The sequence below is a fragment of the Cyrtonyx montezumae genome, unplaced genomic scaffold (assembly GCF_038088225.1).
Source record: "Cyrtonyx montezumae isolate F1298 unplaced genomic scaffold, pur_monq_1.0 scaffold_1, whole genome shotgun sequence".
Classification (NCBI taxonomy): domain Eukaryota; kingdom Metazoa; phylum Chordata; class Aves; order Galliformes; family Odontophoridae; genus Cyrtonyx; species Cyrtonyx montezumae.
Window position 1 is genome coordinate 5,521,668 of NW_027071825.1, and position 19,002 is coordinate 5,540,669.

The 19,002-nt window shown below is 40.8% G+C and overlaps 1 protein-coding gene across 2 annotated transcripts in view; it reads right to left on the bottom strand.

Moving 5' to 3' along the window:
• Window positions 1-18,342, bottom strand: part of ZFYVE9 (zinc finger FYVE-type containing 9) — a 54,503-nt gene extending 36,161 nt beyond the window's left edge. The window contains exon 1 of one of the 2 annotated variants that reach the window (XM_065738934.1): window positions 18,299-18,342. The gene's annotated coding sequence lies outside the window, so the exon portion shown is untranslated. Of the gene's footprint in view, window positions 1-4,257; window positions 4,363-18,298 lie in introns of those variants that run through there. The other variant, XM_065738926.1, reaches the window with a different exon arrangement.
• Window positions 18,343-19,002: the final 660 nt, after the last annotated feature.

Sequence of the window (19,002 nt, forward strand, 5' to 3'; positions counted from 1 at the left end):
TCAGTACCTTGATGAGAAGCATCTAGCCCAGTTCTGTAAATATCAAAACTGAAAAGTTAATTAGAATCTGTTTCAAGAAATGTTTTGCTTCTTTTTTTTTCCATTCAGAGTTCTGATCATCAGCCTAATTTAATGCACTACAGTAAGATCCTTTTATACAAAATGCTATACAATTTAACATCCAGTCATAATGGATTTAATTTATATTACAATGATAACACTCCAATCTACCAAAACCCCACTATGAAGGTCAGTGCTGCAAATAGTACTAGTCAGTGGAAGACTGACAAGTAACATACAAAATTCTTGTTTTAACAGTCAAACTGTGACACTCTCTGAAATCACCACAATCGGGTGCTTTCAGAGAGTGCTCTCCCACTGTCAAAAAGGACATCCAGTCAAGGCATTCAATGGACATAAACAGAAACCACAGTATGCATGGCCCCAAAATAGGCTACAAGCAGTGAACTTTCTGTTTTGTTTATTTTAGGGAAGGTAATGATTAATGATGAGCACACTGCTGGGGAAAAATGCTGGGCTGACTATATAGCTGCTGAAATATGCTTTAAAGTAATTCTTCAGACCACTGCTTTTTGACTTTGTGTATCCCATAGACATTCAGAAAAATTCACAGCTGACCGTTCATACGGCTTTGAAATCTGACTGAAACACTGAAAATCCAAACCAACTCTAATCTATGTACACTACAGCAAACAGAATACATGGCATTTTTGTCCTGACATTTCCTAAATTCAGTGTTTGTTGCTTGTCATACAGATCAACAAGATCACTGTCATGTACAACCATAGAATGCTTTGTGTTGGAAGGGACCTTAAAGACCACCCAGTTTTAACATCCTGCCACGAGCAGGGTTGCTTCCCACCAGATCAGGCTGCCCAAGGCCCCCATCCAACCTGGCCCTGAACACTTCTAGGGATGGGGCATCCACAGCTTTTCTGGGCAACCTGCAAGACCGCCTCACAACTCTCTGAATAAATAGTTTCCTTCTAACATCTAACCTAAATCTTCTTTCAGTTTAAAACTGTTTCCCCTTGTCCTAATCAGACCATGTAAAAAGTTGGTCTTTGTCCTATTTGTAAGCTCCTTTTAAGTACTGGAAGGTCTCAATGAGATCTCCCTGGAGCCTTCTCTCCTCCAAGCTGAACAAGCCCAGCTTTCTCTGCTTTTCATTGTAGGAGAGGTGGCTCCAGCCTCCTGACCAAATCACACCTAACCAAAGACAGCAATGTTAGATACTCATAATAAATGTTACAATTTTTATTTATTTTAGTCAAAGTCTGGCTTTTAAATCTCGTATCATGATACTGTAACATCATAAAACACAAGTATTCAGACTTAAGAAACCACATGACTAACAATAACACAAGCATATAAACAAGACTTGGAATTTTGTCCCCACTCCCCCACAGTCCCAATGGGTCAATACTTCATAATAAAATTATCATTTCACAGAACTGTTAAAAGCTGTACTAATCTCTGAACATCTAATATTTGTGAGTGTAACTGTGGTCCAATTTGGTAGAGACACTTTTTCTGCACTTGTTAAATGTAAACAACTGCATACAACCACTGGAATTCTGAAGCTGAAATGCTAGTGCACAAAGCATGCACTGGGCCAAAATCCAGACTGATGGATGCTCATAACACAAACTAAAGAGGGAGAACATTTCTTTAATAAACATTACTGTTATTTCATGCAGTTACATACCAGGATACGCAGAGAACCTTTTATTTTTAAACTCACAGCCACTCCAAATGAGACCTCACTGTCTATGCAAGTCAGTATTTCTCCAAAAGGTCAGTTGTGAATCCTCAGGTCTAACATTTAAAACTATAATTCCTATACAAAAGAACACTCCAATCCCTACACTTTTCCTGGGGTTCTGCCCAAGTAAAAAAAAAAAAAAGTGAAATCCACAGTTCTTACTGCTCTCCTCCGACAGAAAAGGAGCATAAGTACTCATGTTCCTAACATATAACCATAATGCCCCTCGATCAATACATTGTCAACATCTCATATAATATTTACCAGCTGAGGATCTAATACTTCAACTGCACAGCCAGTAACCCAAAATCAAAAGAGAGAACACAAAACGCCCTAAAACAGCACACTACAATAATCTGGCAGCTGTTGTTTCCATGGTTCAGATTTTTTTTTGAATATTTCTATTGACTGTCCAACATAAATAAAACCAAACGTATTCCTTTATAAGTCTTTGGAAACTTTGATTGTAATTCACAGGTAGCATTATGAAAGTTTGGGACAGTTTGGGGACTAGAATAGTCCCTAACTTCCTCTTAGTGTAAAAGTAAAAACGATGTTTCCTAAGGGATCATTCATAGCTGGGAAACTCTTCAGGATTACTCAACTATTTTCAAGCATGCCATGGAGAGATGCTGAGGAGCAAACACATAAATCAAACTCTGGAAAACTAAGGATGAAGACATGAACAGATTAGTAAGAAATTTCAATGGTGATTTTAGCTGTACACTGCCAAAAACTGAGACCTTTTAAACTAGTATATATTGGAAAGAACAATACCAGGATATTGTGGTAGCACAAGTAGAAAAAAACATCAGCCCCCAATCCTGTGAAAAGCATAAAATATTCCAAAAATACACTTCAAAGTCCTCCATATAAAGATTTGGCAGAAAAGATTAATTACAGGCAACTAAAGTCAAGCAGCAGAATATTTTAATTTTTTATTTAAAAAAGAAAAAAAAATTACTTGGCTACCACTACCCACTGGTACAGTAAGGCCAGAACTTTGTACCAATTTTCACCCACTGCAGAGCCATCTTTTGTCTCTCACAGAATAAGACAACTGGAATATGCAATCTGCCAATCAGATTATCTTCAAGCTCCTGCTGGATCACAGATCACAGATAATTCAGAAACTCTTCATTTTACTTATCAATTTCTTCACAAAAAGAACATCTTCATCTCTAAAACTTAAAAACAATCTTGTTTTAACAAGATTGTATGCTTTACCCTCCCTTAGCATCTAAATATACCAGGATGTTTGTATCTGATATAGAACAAGAATTACCATCCTAGTCATGAGAGCATCTAGACCTAAAACAAACTTGAAGAGTTTACTGGAGAACGAAGGACACCAAAGAAAAGGACAGAAAGATCTTATTTCATAGTTACTGGTATTCTGAATAGGCTTAACCTTGGAGGCTGCCTCTCAAGATAGCTCAGATGTTCTACGTTTGCTTTTTCTTGGGAAGGCATGTGTACAACTAGATAGGCTTTGTGTTATACCTGCAAAGTGGCAAGACTTTCCTGTTTCGGACTGTACAATGAGGAATTACATAACCTATGATTTTCTTTCTGTGCTGGATGTCTTACATTACCCTCAAGAATCCTTTACCACCAGAACTGACAGCATTTCAATTTCTCCATTCAAACAGTACATGACTAGCACGTGATCATATCAACACACTATAATAAAAAATGCATCAAAATGAAATAATACCAGCGTACAACTGTTAACATTGCAGAAAAGGCCTCCACATCAGGCTGTATGTAAACAGGCAGAATAAGATCTCAGGACTTTCTATCACACTGCCTTGTGTGCAGACTTCTCTGTTTCAATACAAAACTGTAAACACACAAATTTCAGTAAACTCCTACCAAACAAAATGCTCAAGTATTTTACTGTACCCATCAAGAAAAATACATATGAAAGTCTCCTAAAATGAAAGTCACAAGGGTCATGACCAGACTGAAAACAAGCATTGCTTATTCATCCTGAGTTTGAGTCCAGAAAATGCCAACTATCAACTGCACAAATTAATTTGTTTAATCTAATGCTCCCGAAGACCATCTTCAATCTCAGGAAAAAATGTCCACATATTTTTGCAGCTCCCTTTAGTGACTTTTATATTGTATGCCCCTGGGAATACAAAGTCAAGCACCTCTATTTTAATGAACTGCTTGTTTAGAGACTTCAGCATTAGTTGCATTTTTAAGTGACAAGGTCTGCCTACAGCACAGACTGAGGAAGAAAGATTTTGCCTGCTCCCCACCCCCAACGAAAACAAGACAATTACTCTCAATAAAGATCAAAATCACAAAATGCTAAAAATACTCCATCATCTTGTGTACAAGATAACATACATATGTATGGGTCTGCATAGAAAGGTAAATTCATACACGTACATAAGAACATAAGCATTTCACATACATATCCTTAAATCATTATATGCCGAAGAGAAGTTGCCTCTTACCTTTTTCTCTTACACATTTGCTAAGAAACGAATGACCCTGTGCCTACTCATGATGACTGCAGCACAATCAGCCAGTTCTGCTGAATCAGTGTGTTCTACTTGATCCTAAAAAGAAAATATAAACATGCATTTTGTAACTGGTAGTTCTGACACAAACCAGGTTTTTTCAGCGCTAACACAGTCACATATGGCAAATGCTGCAAGCCTTTAAATGCCTTAGATTACATATGCAGCTTTTAATTCAGGGATCTATGCACTGTGCCACTATTGTACTCCCAACATTCTGATGGAAAAAGTCACTAATAAAAAGCACATTGCTACCTACTGACAAGTATTCTTCATTTCATCGTAAACTCACAGAGTGAGACAGCAACTCTAATCGGTTCTGTATCCCTGGTGACCTTGACTGCAATGTTTTATTTATAAAACTAGTCTCTAAAGTTCATTATGCCACATTGCAATAGGCCTTCCAAAAATAAAAAGCTAGTAGCTTTGATACTAGACAAAAATTCATGACCCTCTGAGTTCTGAAAACTGCATTTATCAGCTTCCCACTGATTCTGCTGTAGCTCAACTGTTTGTGTCTACAATTATTCCTCCTACAATCCTAGGCTCCCTTCACTTCCAGTCAGCTTATTCTCTCAAACAACACCATGGCATCAACAATAGCAGAGAAGACCCAGGTAGAAAATTCTTCAGAAGTACTTTGTTCTCCTAAGTGCAGCATTTTTCAAGGTCAGGTGATCATTTTCATGGACCACATCCTGGCATACAACGTAGCTCAAGAACCCAATACAACCATAAGCAAAGAAGAAAAGGAAGCAGTTGCAACAACCAAACAAATAAGGACGAAAATAAGTTATGGCACTGGTATTTGATCTGTTGGGCAGCTCAAATACTACAGCACTCTGACATGTATGTTAGGGAAAAAAAATGAAATCTTAGAACTCCAACGAATGAACAGAGATAGAGGAAAAACAAATAAACAACAGCAGCAACAACAAAAAAAAGCAGTTTTCCACACATTAAAACGATATTCGGTGTTACACTACAGACTGCCCAGGGTTGTTTATTATTCTTTTCAGAAATAAGCAACAGTAATAATTCCAGGAAACTAATGAACTGAAAGTAGCACTCCTCGTAGTACCGTTTCCAAATTCAGAATCAAATCACACAGCTTTGCCTGCCAACTGAACCGTTCCTGCAGGCAAAATAAAAATTCTCATGCCATGTGCATTTCAACCTCTATAAGCTGAGTTGTGGATATGTGGGAAATATTAACAATTATTATATGACAAGGTTGTTCAGATGGGCTTCTTATGCATGCAGAACTGATGTGCAAAAATTCAGTTCTGCTAAAAGTCGTCAGAATGATGAGATGTGAAGCAACATGGCAGCTGAGCAAGGTATCATCACCATGTTCCTCCCTGGTCTGTAGACAGAGGAAAATTATTCATCTTCCATGACCCTTTTGCAAAGATGGATCAATTAATGACAATTCTGTTTGCAGTTTATGACAAGGCCTATCAACTGCATCAGGAACATCAAACATATTTCCCACTAAGCAGTCAGTCATACATTAACCACAAGCTCCAACTTCTACCAATGAGAAATGGATCAGACCTAGCAACAGCAGCTTAAACATGCTGTGCTGTTACCAGTGCTTTAAGCCAGTAAGCCTACCAGGAAGGTGGTATTCAAGGGTGCAATACAGTTTTACTATTCACTGCTTTTATTCCAATTCGTTTTCCTTGTTCTGTTCTTACCATGTAATAACTTTCTGCCCATAACACAGAGGAACACAGATTCAGACAATCATAACCAGCCTCTGATGAGAGCTTTGAGGAGCTGTTACCTGGAGATCCTGGAGTTTTTCGTTTACAATTCAACAATTCATCACCACTTTCTCCTTACAAAAATTAAAGCATACATACAGATATGAATATACTTATAAACAAAGCAATTTAGAAGGGGAAATAAAAAAAGTAAACTGTACCATTTGGGTTTCTTAAGAAAAATGAAATACAAGTTGACAAAGTCATGTTCTTTTTCCAAGAATACATTATATTAAAACAGAATCAAGTACAACTACAAAAGAAAGCCAAGAATATTTACAACAATGCAAAAACTTGTAATTATTAAGCTTTTCTTACTCACTGCTAAAAAAAATTGTTCAATTGCACTAAAAAAAAACCCCATATATTTCCACCTAAAAACTGCATATCAACTGAAACATAAAACCATAAAGAAAGGAGGCCCTGTGTCTCTGCTGCTCCAGCTTGCTTGCTTGGTGTATTTCACAGTTTCTTATCTGTTCTGCTGGTGGTTGGCTGAACTTTTGTCTCCTGCCCTACAGTGATATCACTCAGGTGCTACTTGGTTATAATACTACATGTATGATTTCCCTCAGGAGCTCCAAGAGGGTGTCTGCCAATTACTGCAAAAGCAAAACAGAAATTGAAGAGAAATTTGACAAGCAGAGACGTGCCCAGAATAAAGAAAGGATGAAGAACAGAAGAAGAAAGCTCTAAAAATATAGGGTTAGAAATATCTTCAACAAAAGGGAATGTAAAAAATGTTGACAATACCAAATGGAAGTAACCTGAACTAATAGGAATTGGAATAGCTTACAACAAGTGAAAAGAGACTGAAAGAACAGCAATTTTGATACTATGCAAAAAAATACAGAAAACTCAAAGCACGAAGAGAGGCTAAAAGAATGCTTCCATCTACTGGCAAGGATCCAGCTCATAACTACACTACAGATCCTCTATAACGTGCTGCCAGTGAGAAGATGTCTTTGAGTAGGCAGAAATTCATCTGCAGCCATTTTAACGCACTTTGTTTTCGCAAGATTAATTGAATAAGGTATTATCATAAATGCAAACCCACATTTCGGTGCTGGTATCTTAAATTCCTACTTGTCTATACTCTGGAACCATCATATGGGAGATCCAGAGGGATGACACGCAGTGGATATACTCAGGTCTCAAACACTGCAAGAATAAAGACTGCAACAAGAAAGAAATACTGCAGGAGGGGATAACATCAGTAAAGTGGTAAATTTGAGCAGGAGCAGAAACAGGTAGTGAGCTTCAGGACACATGTCAATTAATACAAATTATTTTCAATTATCTAATAGGTTAATCTGAATGTTAAGTCTTCACAAGTAGAAAACGTGGGGTTTCTCCTTCACTTAAGTGACGAAATGCTTAGAAAATGGTAAACTATCTTGTGCAGTTTATCACTGTAACAGCTCCTTCTTGGCCTTTCACACTGGAAGCGTCCAGTTTCACACGTATGTGTTTGATTACTTTTTAAGAATTAATGTAAACAGAAAGACAGACTGCTGCCTAGGACCATTCCTCCCGCAAACCAGTCCTCCAGACCAGTCTCAGGATATGCTGTCACAACAGCACCCATATGGACAGCATACGTCCAGACCAAGGAATGAATGGAAGCTTCATTCGCCTGTGCTGTTGTCTTCCCTGAACTTCATCAATTCTCAAACAGCTATTCATCCTATACAAAGACAGTACTGGGCTGTTTTCAGCTAGTGTGTGCCATACTGAAGGAAGGGGTGGGCATAAGAAAATGCCTGTGATGTGGCAGTAGCTGTATCTGAGTCACATGCATGAAAATGGATGCAATGGCAAGTGCTTCAGATTAGACCACGAATTAAACACGAACTGCGCTCTCAGTAAGTTAAACCAGCAGCATGCAACGTGACAAAAAAACGTTTTCGAAATTCTAGAAGAATTTTTTCAAAAATACCTTGTCTAAGGTTTAAAAATTCCATTAAAACTTGCCTTAAATCCACTCAAGGAGGAATACTAAAAACTGAAGCAAGAGATGAAATTATAACAAACACAAACAAGACAGTCCCCGCTAATCCTTCTCCTGCACTGAAAACTGAAGATGCCCAATTATCCTTCATTTTAATGACCACAATTCTCTGACACTCCTCCAGTCAACGTCAATTAATCGAAGAGCAGACTGGGGCATGGCAGGCTATTTCTGTGCAATACAAGCCCAGTTCTCTACCCATGAATGCTGACAAAAGATAAATTATTTCAGTGTTGCAGTGGTTTGTCCTTTTTTTTTTCCCCCCGGAAAATTTCACAAATAGAAATGGACAAAACCTAAAGCAGTGTATGGTTTCTCTAATTATTTCACCGATGTTTGCATTTTTTCCCTTTACTTTCCCCCATGCTATTTTAAAGCTATTATTTTCACTTTTGTCTCCAGCCAAGTTTCCGTGAGGAGACATTCACACGTGCCAGAGCAGCAGTAAGGCAGCGAAAAGAGCAGCAGCTTCAAAGAAGCCTTATAGAAAGTATCACCATCAGAAGTAAAAGGGAGACAAGAAAAATTACAGCAACACTACCAACCTTTGCCCTCCAGTAAATAAGCAGCCCAATAAGCAGCCCAACTGAAAAGGATGCCTGCTTTATAACAGCTCGGATTAGAACATAATTCCCAATTCCTACCTTTTTTGATTATTTTGATGAGCAATTGATTTGCTTTCTTAGCACAAAACACCATCTTGCCAAAAAACCTACCCTTTCCCAGCACACTAACGAGGCAGGCCATCAGCACCTGCAGACAAGAACCACACGTCCTTCTTGGATAACTACTTCTGACTGGCTCCAGGAGTATCCTTCACTGGCTCTCCTGAAGAGTGAATAAAATAGGTTTGCAGTGCAGTGCTCCCTTCAATGCCAGTTCTTCCAGAAGAATTTAGGAAAAAGAGAAAATCCTTTCCTGAACTTATTCACATGTTCATACAGCTCACTTCAAAATTTAGTGTTTTATAAACCTATGTTGTATAAAATGAAGTGTTAAAAACTCCAACTTTAAAATGCTTTGGACTAGAAAGAATCCAAGTGCAGCATATTAGACATCAATATGAAGTCATGTTTCTTACTTTGTGTGTGGATTCTGTGTAGTGTCTAACTGCACATTTTAAAAACACCTGAGGTTGTCATCTAACTTCTACTCATCTGAAAATTAAAACAAAACACAGAGTATATTTTACATATCTCAGAGTAGATTAGTCCTGTATTCACAGAATTATTAAGATTGGAAAAGACTTCCAAGATCACCTAGTCCAACCCCAACCCACCCCCACCATGCCATGCCCACTGACCTTGTCCCTCAGTGTCACAGCTCTATGGTTCTTCAGCACTTCCAGGCACAGTGACTTCACTGCCTCCCTGGGCAGCCTGTGCCAGTGTGACCACTCTTCCTGAGAAGAACATTCCCCTGATTTCCAACCTGAACCACCCTGGTGTAACTTCAGCCATCACCTCTCATCCTATCACTGTCACCTGGGAGAAGAGGCCAACCCCTTCCTCATTACAAGCTCCTATCCTTTGCATGGATCTGTTTCAGGTATTTCCTAGATTTGGGCAATATAGGAAAAACTGACTAAGGTCCCCCAGAATCACTAATTAAATACCAAGGAACTGCCCTTTTTATAAAACTATGGGGGACTGATACTTGCAGGCTTTGATAGCAGGATCCATACATGATAATTAAACCCAGAACTGCCACATGATCAGAATGGGACAGATTAAGAGGACAACAGGCAAAGAGGGAAACCACTCTGCTACCATTTACCAGCCCATCAATTCTGACTTGTACCCACTGGGGAGAGAAGCTGCTAGAAGAGACACAATTTATGCACTCAGCTGCTCTTTAGAGAAAGGCCAATCTGTACAGAAAAGAAGTCTGAAAGTCTGCAGTCGCTTCTTACTGAACATCACTTAGTTGTTCACTAAAGCCACCTCTATCAGCACGGTTGGACACTCCTCTTTCCAATGCTGCTCTGGTCATGTTTATTCTTTTGATAGCTATCGAATGACAGTTTTCTAAAATCATTCCCACACAGGCCTGTAATAGGAAATATCATTTTAACAGATAGCAAACAGCTGTTATTCCTCAAATCTTTTGTACAGCTACATTCTCATGAGTCTCTGAAAATAAATTCAAAGATCATGAATGTTTCTCCTGCACTCCCTTCAATGTGAAATCATCCCCAAGGAAGCAACTTTTAATTTCTGCAAGCAATTATATTTCTCCTATTGTATTGACCTATTTATACCACACCGAGGTTAAACTGAGATACAGACACACACATGAACTCTAACACATTATGAACTGTTTTTGTCTTAAGAGATGCAGGAAAGCTCATTCCTATGTCTGTGATCACCATCTAACTACACCACTGATGCTCACGGTGGGTTAGTCCTCAAGGCATCTGGAACTAGTAACTCACTCAATACAACTCGATACAACCATGGCAACACTGCTGCTCTGCTGTATCTGAGCGTGATTCTCATTTACACTGCATGCCATTAACATCCTTTTAACAGTGCTGAAGGGAATTAATGCTCACCAACAGAACCATTTTTGACACACATACACTGAGTGTCCAGCTCCCAAGATCTGCACGGACCCCTGCTTCCCTCAGGCATCCTTGTGTTCAAAATCCTTCGTTTGGACAAGTGTTGTTAACTACAGAAGTGCCACTTTTTGTATATTTCCTCAAGGATGAAAGTACAATTGCACCTACAGTAAATGACACATAATGGCAAAAAAATTAAAAGGGACAAATACAACCACAAAGGACAGTACAGGAACAGAATGAGGGAACAAAGACACTAAATATACACATATATATTAGCCACCAATCTGAATAAGGAAGTTCTCATTCCCAACACACTGAAACCCACATTCTTTCTACAGAAGTATACCAAAAAAACCTATATATGTGCAAATCTATTATACACTTAAATGCATTTTACAGGTGACGTGTTAACTAGAAGTAAAGTAAATAAAATATAAAGGACATTATGCCAACGCACTAACGTAACTTCTTGAAAGCACAAAAGCATTTAGGTAGACTGACACTTACAGTAACGACCTTTCAAAATTACATTAATAAAAGAACAATCAAGAAAGAACAATACATGAAGTATACTGGGATTTTATTCATCTGTCATCGTTTATACAAAGCTACAGTGTGAATCAATGCAATTTGCTGCTTCAGTTAAGTGGCTATTCCAGCATATAGGCAATTTAAAGGAATTTCCTAATGGTCCAGTAACTGTGTTTTATGCATACATTCAAGTTCACCAAATTAAAAAATAAAAATAAAAATAAGACTCATTAAGAACTAACCAATATTCCACTCACGATGCAACTCTGTAATGCAGTAAGTACTCATGCTCTGCTGAAGAATGGGACAGCAAACAGTAACTGCCTATCTACCTAAGTACAGACCACAGAAAGGGCATAGATGAGATAACTGCACCCTCTTCAACACAAGTCTGAGATGCAGGCAACAGCACGCATTTACACTGTAATAGGGAAAAACACGTGGTTTCAAAAAGATTGTCAGATAGCTTCAAAAAAAAAACCTAATAGGCAAGGAGGAAACTTGCCCATTACACAATCTCAGTTCATATTAAAAGTTCATTTATCTACATTACAGAGCAGATAAGGAATAAAAAATTACACTGACATGACTGGTTCACTAGGGATAGTTAAAATGGCCTACTCTAAACATGTAATTTCTGTGTATACTCTAAACATGTAATTTCTGTGTCTTCTCCATCCTATTAAGAAAACTCAACGTTCACAATTTCAGTAACACACATTTGAAGAGAACTCACATACTGAGGTCAGTACTATCGCTTATCAACTGTTGTATTTTTTTATTTGACTTCCTATGGAAATGAAGATTGTGAAATCACACTGTCCACTTACTAGCTTTGTACTAGTCTTAAAAAAAAAAAACAACACAAACTACATTCATGAAAATTAATATCTTCACAGTAATAACAAATTCAAATGGCACTTCTCCAAAGAAAAAGCAAGCAGGATTCAGTTGTTCTATACATTTTTGGGGAGCAACCTGCTGGGCAATCAATGCCCAAACAGTCCTGGAAATAACAGAATTACGGTGTCATATGAGAATGCTTGGATTACAGCAGAGGGGAAAGGAAGGGAAGACTAAGAAGTAAAAGCTATTTAAATCCACAGGATTTCAAACCAATAATGGTAGAACAACACTCATACAAAGCACCTCCAAGAACTTGGGTACAAACAACATAATATTCAGTTTACACCACAAAACTAATTCAGCTCATCTCCTAATTTAAAATCAAACAGTTCTCTTCATTACCAGATCATTTTAGAAATCAGAATTTCCCTGCTACTCACAAAATCTCTCTGAATACCTACGGGCAGAAAAAAATTGGCCATCAGAAATGAATCTGGATTTAGATTCCCACTGTTTCAACTATAGCGATACCTGCTCCTTTATTAGTCTGCAAGACTGGACCAACACGATACACTGACTCAAACTAGAAAATCATTAAGCTCTGAGCATCAGCTTAGCCAAGCCCAGTTACCTGTCCTCACCCTTCTAAGACATCAGGCAGCATGCTCCCTGAATCTATGATGTCCTATGACAGGGAATCATGGCCCCTAATCAACATCTGGTGGAGCAAATACAACTTGAGCTCTAAGACACAAGTTCTTCTGTTTTATACCATGATTATTTAAGCAATCACCAGCACCAGATATCCATGCCACTTCTGTGACTGAGTACTGAAGCCCCCTTGCCCTTCTTCACCACACAAGCAGAAAAAGCAAACGTGCTGCCTCTTCAGTCACTGCACTTGTGTGGAAACAAACTTGTTTTCGTTTAAACTGAAATGCAAAGGTCAGAACTGAAGCATTTGATGAGGGACTGTAAATTTCCTTCCGTCATTTATCTTCAGCAGGTGACTGGGACAGGGATCTTTCAAGTCACCCCCAAGGACAGAGTCACCTCTCAGAGGTGGATGCTTGTGAAGCACACCAGGATCAGCATGAGGTCTGAGCACAACACAGACAAAGGAATACATACCACTGGAACCACTGACCCATGGTGTGGGGAAAGTGATGAAAGAATATGAACCAGGAGCAAAGCTGCTGAAGAATTTAAAAATGACAACAGTTTCACTGGCCAGGATGAAAAGGAAAAAAAATTAAGTACATTAGATAGTAACTAAGCTCCAGATCTGCAATTTTTGTCCTGTAACATCTCCCAGACTTCCAATAATCTGACTGACTTATCAAGTAATATGTTTTATGCATTTTCATCTGACAATTTGAATGTATTGTAGCTACATATTCACTATACATTCATACTTACAAATGGCTCAGCCTTATCTCAACAATCCTAAATCAACCATCCAGATCACATGTAGAGTGCAAACAGGCAAGTCAACATGTGCACTGAGTTCAAAGCAGAGTTTTGACACTACAAAACTGAATCTGGAAACAGAAAAGCTCCTCTAATAGTCAGTGTCACTCACAAATGCAGAAGCTATTACAGGATTTAGAAGGCTCTTTGATGTGCTTCTTACACTGAACATCACCAACTCCTTTTAAGTTCATTGTACTACTTCTTTAGAGAAATGTATCAGCATGTATTTCTTCACTGGTAATCTTCTACGAATTTGGTAATGTATTTCAGTCTATTATTTCCTCAAATAAAATGGTAAACTCAGAGTGAGATATAAACATTTACGCTGAATTCATGTAAAAAGATTGAGTTATTTATAAGAAGTGTTTCAGTATATCACAGAGATCAACTAAAACTTTCACATCGCAGCAATGTAAAACACTACAAGAATCTAGAAGCAAGGCAGATTAAGTATTACTAGGGCAACTATGGCACTTCCACAATTGAAAGAGCACGTGTGAATCTCTGACACAAGTCTGGCTTAATTGCCAATCATCACCTGGTAGGAAATGACCTCTGATCTGAGTGCTGGGAAGATGGAAGGACAGGTTCCTTCCAGCCACCATTTCACTAACAACAACAAAGAAGGCACCACATGAGACCAATATTGAACATTCTGCCTTTTTAGGCATCCCCACAGACCTATCCTGCCAAAACTAAAGCACAAGAAGTCAGTAAGTAACACTCATAATGAAACATTGCCAGTAAACATAATCACAGTTTGGTAGACTGTTTTCTAGCTCTTAACAGGGCAAAAGATTTGCATAACACATGCAAAGGTTCAAACCATTTCCAGTATCTCTGATCATACCCAATTCCTCTGTCACTAATCATGAATTGCTGGGAAACGGTCCTAAAATAGTTATCAGTGTGAAATCTACAGTGAAGTACTTTCATATGCACATAATAGCAGGAAAAAAAAACAGTTACAGCTTAGTCTGCATCAGGGTTCATCTCATTTTTTGTAACTACTGAGAAAAGCAGTTCAGCTCCAGTCAGACTAACAAACAGGAAAACATAATACTGCATTATTTTATATAAAGCCATACCCTAAAACAAAGCTCAGCACCACTGAGATCAGTTGATGCCTCGAGCCTCCACAAGAAAACTTTCCACCATTGTTAGTACACTGCAACAAACCAGTAGCAGAAATCCAACAAAACAGTTTTAAGAAAAAATACTGCAATGCTATTACCAATTGTAAAGTCCTACTCACTTTATTATGCAATTCATTCCTTAAAATATTTCTTTTTTTGTTGATATTAGAAGGAGGGGGAGAAAAGTATAGAACACAGAAACAAACATAAACTAGCAGTGTGCAGTACAGCTCTTGATAGAAAAACAAAGATGCTTCTGCATCTTCAATGCATTCCCTTAAACAACTGATATTAAAGTGACCCCTGTGACTCATTAGGCAGATTCATCACTTCAGTTGCCATCAAAGTATTAAGAATATAAGCATTGTTTACAGCAAACAAGACAAAGATATTTATACATTTGATTTGCAACACAGAGGTGGCATACAGAGAGCACAGCCATTAGCATCACCTGAAAACGACTCAATACAAAGACTGGTAACTGCTCCTCAAGAACATCTACAAAATGAAAAACAACTGCAAGTGGAAGTGCAGCCTGGCATCTAACAAATAAACTATTATGAAGGGTCATTATTAAGTGACCACTGACAGTTCTTCTCTACCTCTCATCTTCAGCCTACTTCATGCTGACAGACAAGTAGGAGGGCTGTTATTTCTGAAAAACAGGCGTCCACGTTACACACTTATCTCTTCCAGCATGATTTGTCACACTTATTCTTTTGACACCAATACAGCATGCTTTGCTCTAGCTGCTAGTCAAACTCATTGGTATGGGTAGGTATTCTGAACTCTACTTTGGGAGAAGCAGAAGGATTCTCTGTGCATCTTTCCAAACTTCCTGTCCATTTACACCAATGGATGTAATTTTCCCAGTGGTCCAAGAAGAAACCAACACTTAAAGTCAATACAGAAGTGATAGCTGTTCGTGTCCCCTAAAACTCTTACTGGTTTCATCCTTTTATGCTTGCTTATATATTTATTACCAATAAAAAAGCTTTGTGAACTTACAGTGTCTGAGGGAATGGCCACAAGTTGCGCCAGGGAAGATTTAGATTAGACCTCAGGAAGCATTTCTTTTCTGAAAGAGTGGTCAGGCACTGGAATGGCCTGCCTAGGGAGGTGGTTGAGGCACCATCCCTAGCGCTGTTCAAGAAGCGTTTAGATGAGGTGCTAAAGGACTTAATTTAGTAGTTGGGTAGAGATAGTGATAGGAGGATGGTTGGACTAGATGATCTTATAGGTCCTTTCCAACCTTATGAACTTATGAACTTATGAACTTATGAAACTTTTCTCAATGCATAATACAAACAACAGGAGGGAAAACCGAGCGTGTCAGCTCACATTTCTGTTCATTTCAAAGCTCAGCTCTCACGAGGAATCACAAACAGAGCTCTAAAACAGGCACCTCTTAATTTCTTTCAACGACCTATTCTCAATCACACCAAAAAACAGCAGCTTTTGCATAGAAGTGTCAAAGTACTCTATTAATATATTGGTATCTTCCAACAACGTTCTGGATACGATTCCATACTCATCAGCAGACATATTAATGATGAAATTATTATCCCTCTTCTTTTTTGTCAAGAAGCTCAAAATTATTTGAAAGATTCTTAGTGCATCAGAAAGATCACTCTGATCAACAAAATATTAATACGCAATTTATTCCAAAAGCCACTTATTTTTGGACACATTAATTCTACAACAAAACATCCCTGCAATCCTTTTGCAAAATAATCACATAAAGAGTCCATAGAAGCACAAAAACAGCAAGCTGCTTTCTCCTCTGGTTTGCAGTGGACTGACAACAACAACCATTAAAAGCTTATCATTCCTTGACCACAAGTTTTAATACTGCCCCTTTGTTCAGTCTCTACCTTTGTTCCCTGAGACAGCCACAGTCAGACTTCCCTCACTAAAATAAACTCTATTTCATGTCAGCCTTAGCCCCAGGCCTCAGATCCCGAAACGTGCATTTGAAAGTATTTAATCTCTTGCCTAATAACTGACATAAAGCTAACAGAGAATTAACATCTAACATCAGGGCTCAGAACTGCAGCTCTGTGGCATCTTTTCTTCCCTCTTCACAAACCAAAGAAGGCGATGGACAATTACAGAACCCACCACAATATGTCTGAAAATGGTAACTTGTTAGGTTTAGATCAGAGCTTGAATCACAGGGAGGCATGCCTGAGATTTCAGGTCCTTTTCCAGCTTCCATTTCAGATTCCCCAAACCTCTGGATTTTTAATTTTGTGTCTCTTGAGTCAAGGAGATGGCTCTACAGCTTTGTATCACATGCCATAACTTAAAGAAGGAAGAAAACGCACCACTGGCTTCAATATAGCAACAGCAGATTTTGTTATTTTAATCACTGAAGGTGTATCTAAAGTCAGGATTCATTCCATGCAGCTGAAAATGACTTGCTAATACAAGCCAATTAAGATTTAAGATGTCACATGGACATTAAAATGCTGTCCACAGAAAATAAAACCTTTTATTCAAGCAGAATATCATATTTTTATTTTATTTGCTTATAGTGTACGTTCCAGTTCTGGGTTCAGTCTAGACCAAAATACTGAGGGCAGTGTCATTCTGCAATTCTAATCCAATCCAACCACCCTTAACATGAAGGTGGCCGGATTTTGAGATTACTTATTCAGTCAACTTCAAATATTTGAGCTGAATGAAAGCATGTGTAACAATCCCTCTGACAGATTAAAAAATAAAGTAAAATAAATTAAAAAAAAAAAACAACAGCACAAGCTTTGTCACAAAACAATCAGTAATATCTCTATAAATAAACAAAATAACGCCAAAACAGAAAGCCTATCCATTCCCATCTGCTCCTTGGTTCTCGGTACAGTTAGGAGATGAAAGCTGTTCTCCAGCTGCCCTCCATCACATGCACCTCTTTAACCCTAACGTTTACGAGCCGGTCCCTAACCCACCTCCGCACAAAGTCTGACATGCCCCAAGTGCCAGTTATTCCTGGCGTGAGACGTGACCACAGTTTCGCTTAATTAGAGATGTTACAAAACGCATCCCGCCCGCCGGCCCCATCCCCCCCCACCCCCCCCCAACCACCACCACCATTGCAGGAGGGACTTGTTACACATCGCGATGAGCAAGTCACAATCGGCGCCCGGGGACAGAGCAGCGGCTCCGGCCATAAAAAGGGCACGAGATGCAGGCGGGGATCCTCCCTCCCCGGCCCGCCGGCTGCAGGGCGCTCGGCCAGGCCCGGGGCGGCGGGGGAGAGCAACGCAGCGGCACGAGGAGGGGGTCCCGGGGAGGCTGCGAGCCTCGCGGAGCCCGCCGAGCGGTTCTCCCCCGGGGGCCGTGCCGGGGGAGGGATAGGCCGGCGAGCAGCACCCAGGGACGGCGATGAACGGCGGCTCGGGGCTGAGAGGGGATCGCTGCTTTCCTTCCCCTCGGCCAGGCGCCCGTCCCCGCGGCCGCACGCGGGGGACCAAGGGCGGCGGGGCGAGGGGGCACCCGGAGCCTCCGCGTCCCCTCCGCGTTCCCCCCACCCCCACTCACGCGTCGGAGCCCTCCCCGGCCTCCCGCGGGGCCTCGCTCCGGGCAGCGGGGAAATGGGGAGCGGGGTACCCGGGCCTGGGGATGGAGGGCCGGGCTCACTCACCTCGGCGGGCGGCGCGGGCGCCGCCGGCTCTGCATGGCGAGGGGAATCCCCCACCTCCCCCGGGGCCGCGCTCCTCCAGCCGCCGCCGCCGCCGCCGCCGCCGCTCCCGGGCGGGCCCCGCAGCCCCCGCGAGCGCTGGATAGGCCGGCGCCCGCCCTCACCGCCCGCCGGCCGAGCTCCGCTCGCTGGCTCCGCGGCCAAGGCCGCCGCAGCTCCCGGCAGGCAGCGCCCCCTGCCCGGGCCCGGCGGCAGCGCACGGCACTGCGGCACCGCCGGGGAGGCAGTGCGGAGCCTGACGCACCCCCGCCCCGCCAGCTCCGGATCGCACGCCCATACGGGAACCCGACGGGTGCCGCCCGCGAATGGCTCCGAGTCGCAGCCGGGAGCACGCGTCGGCGTCTCCATACGCGTGTCCCTAAGCGTCTCCCCGCGTGTGCCCGACGTGTCTCTCGGGGGCCTCGGGTAGCGCAGAGGGAACCGACGGCGGCTGAGGCTTCTCCGCCCGCTTCGTGCGCTGCCGCGAGCCCCCGTGAGCGAGTCGGGGACGGCTTGGCCGTCCCGCTGGAAACGAAAAGGATGCTCTTGCTGTTTAGTCATCGATTCTGCTAGGGCGATGCGCTTTTCGAGTGTTTTCAATCCAGAAAACACGGCCCCGTCAACTGAATCCACGGGCTAAAAGGTGGGGAGATAAAAAAACGCTAATC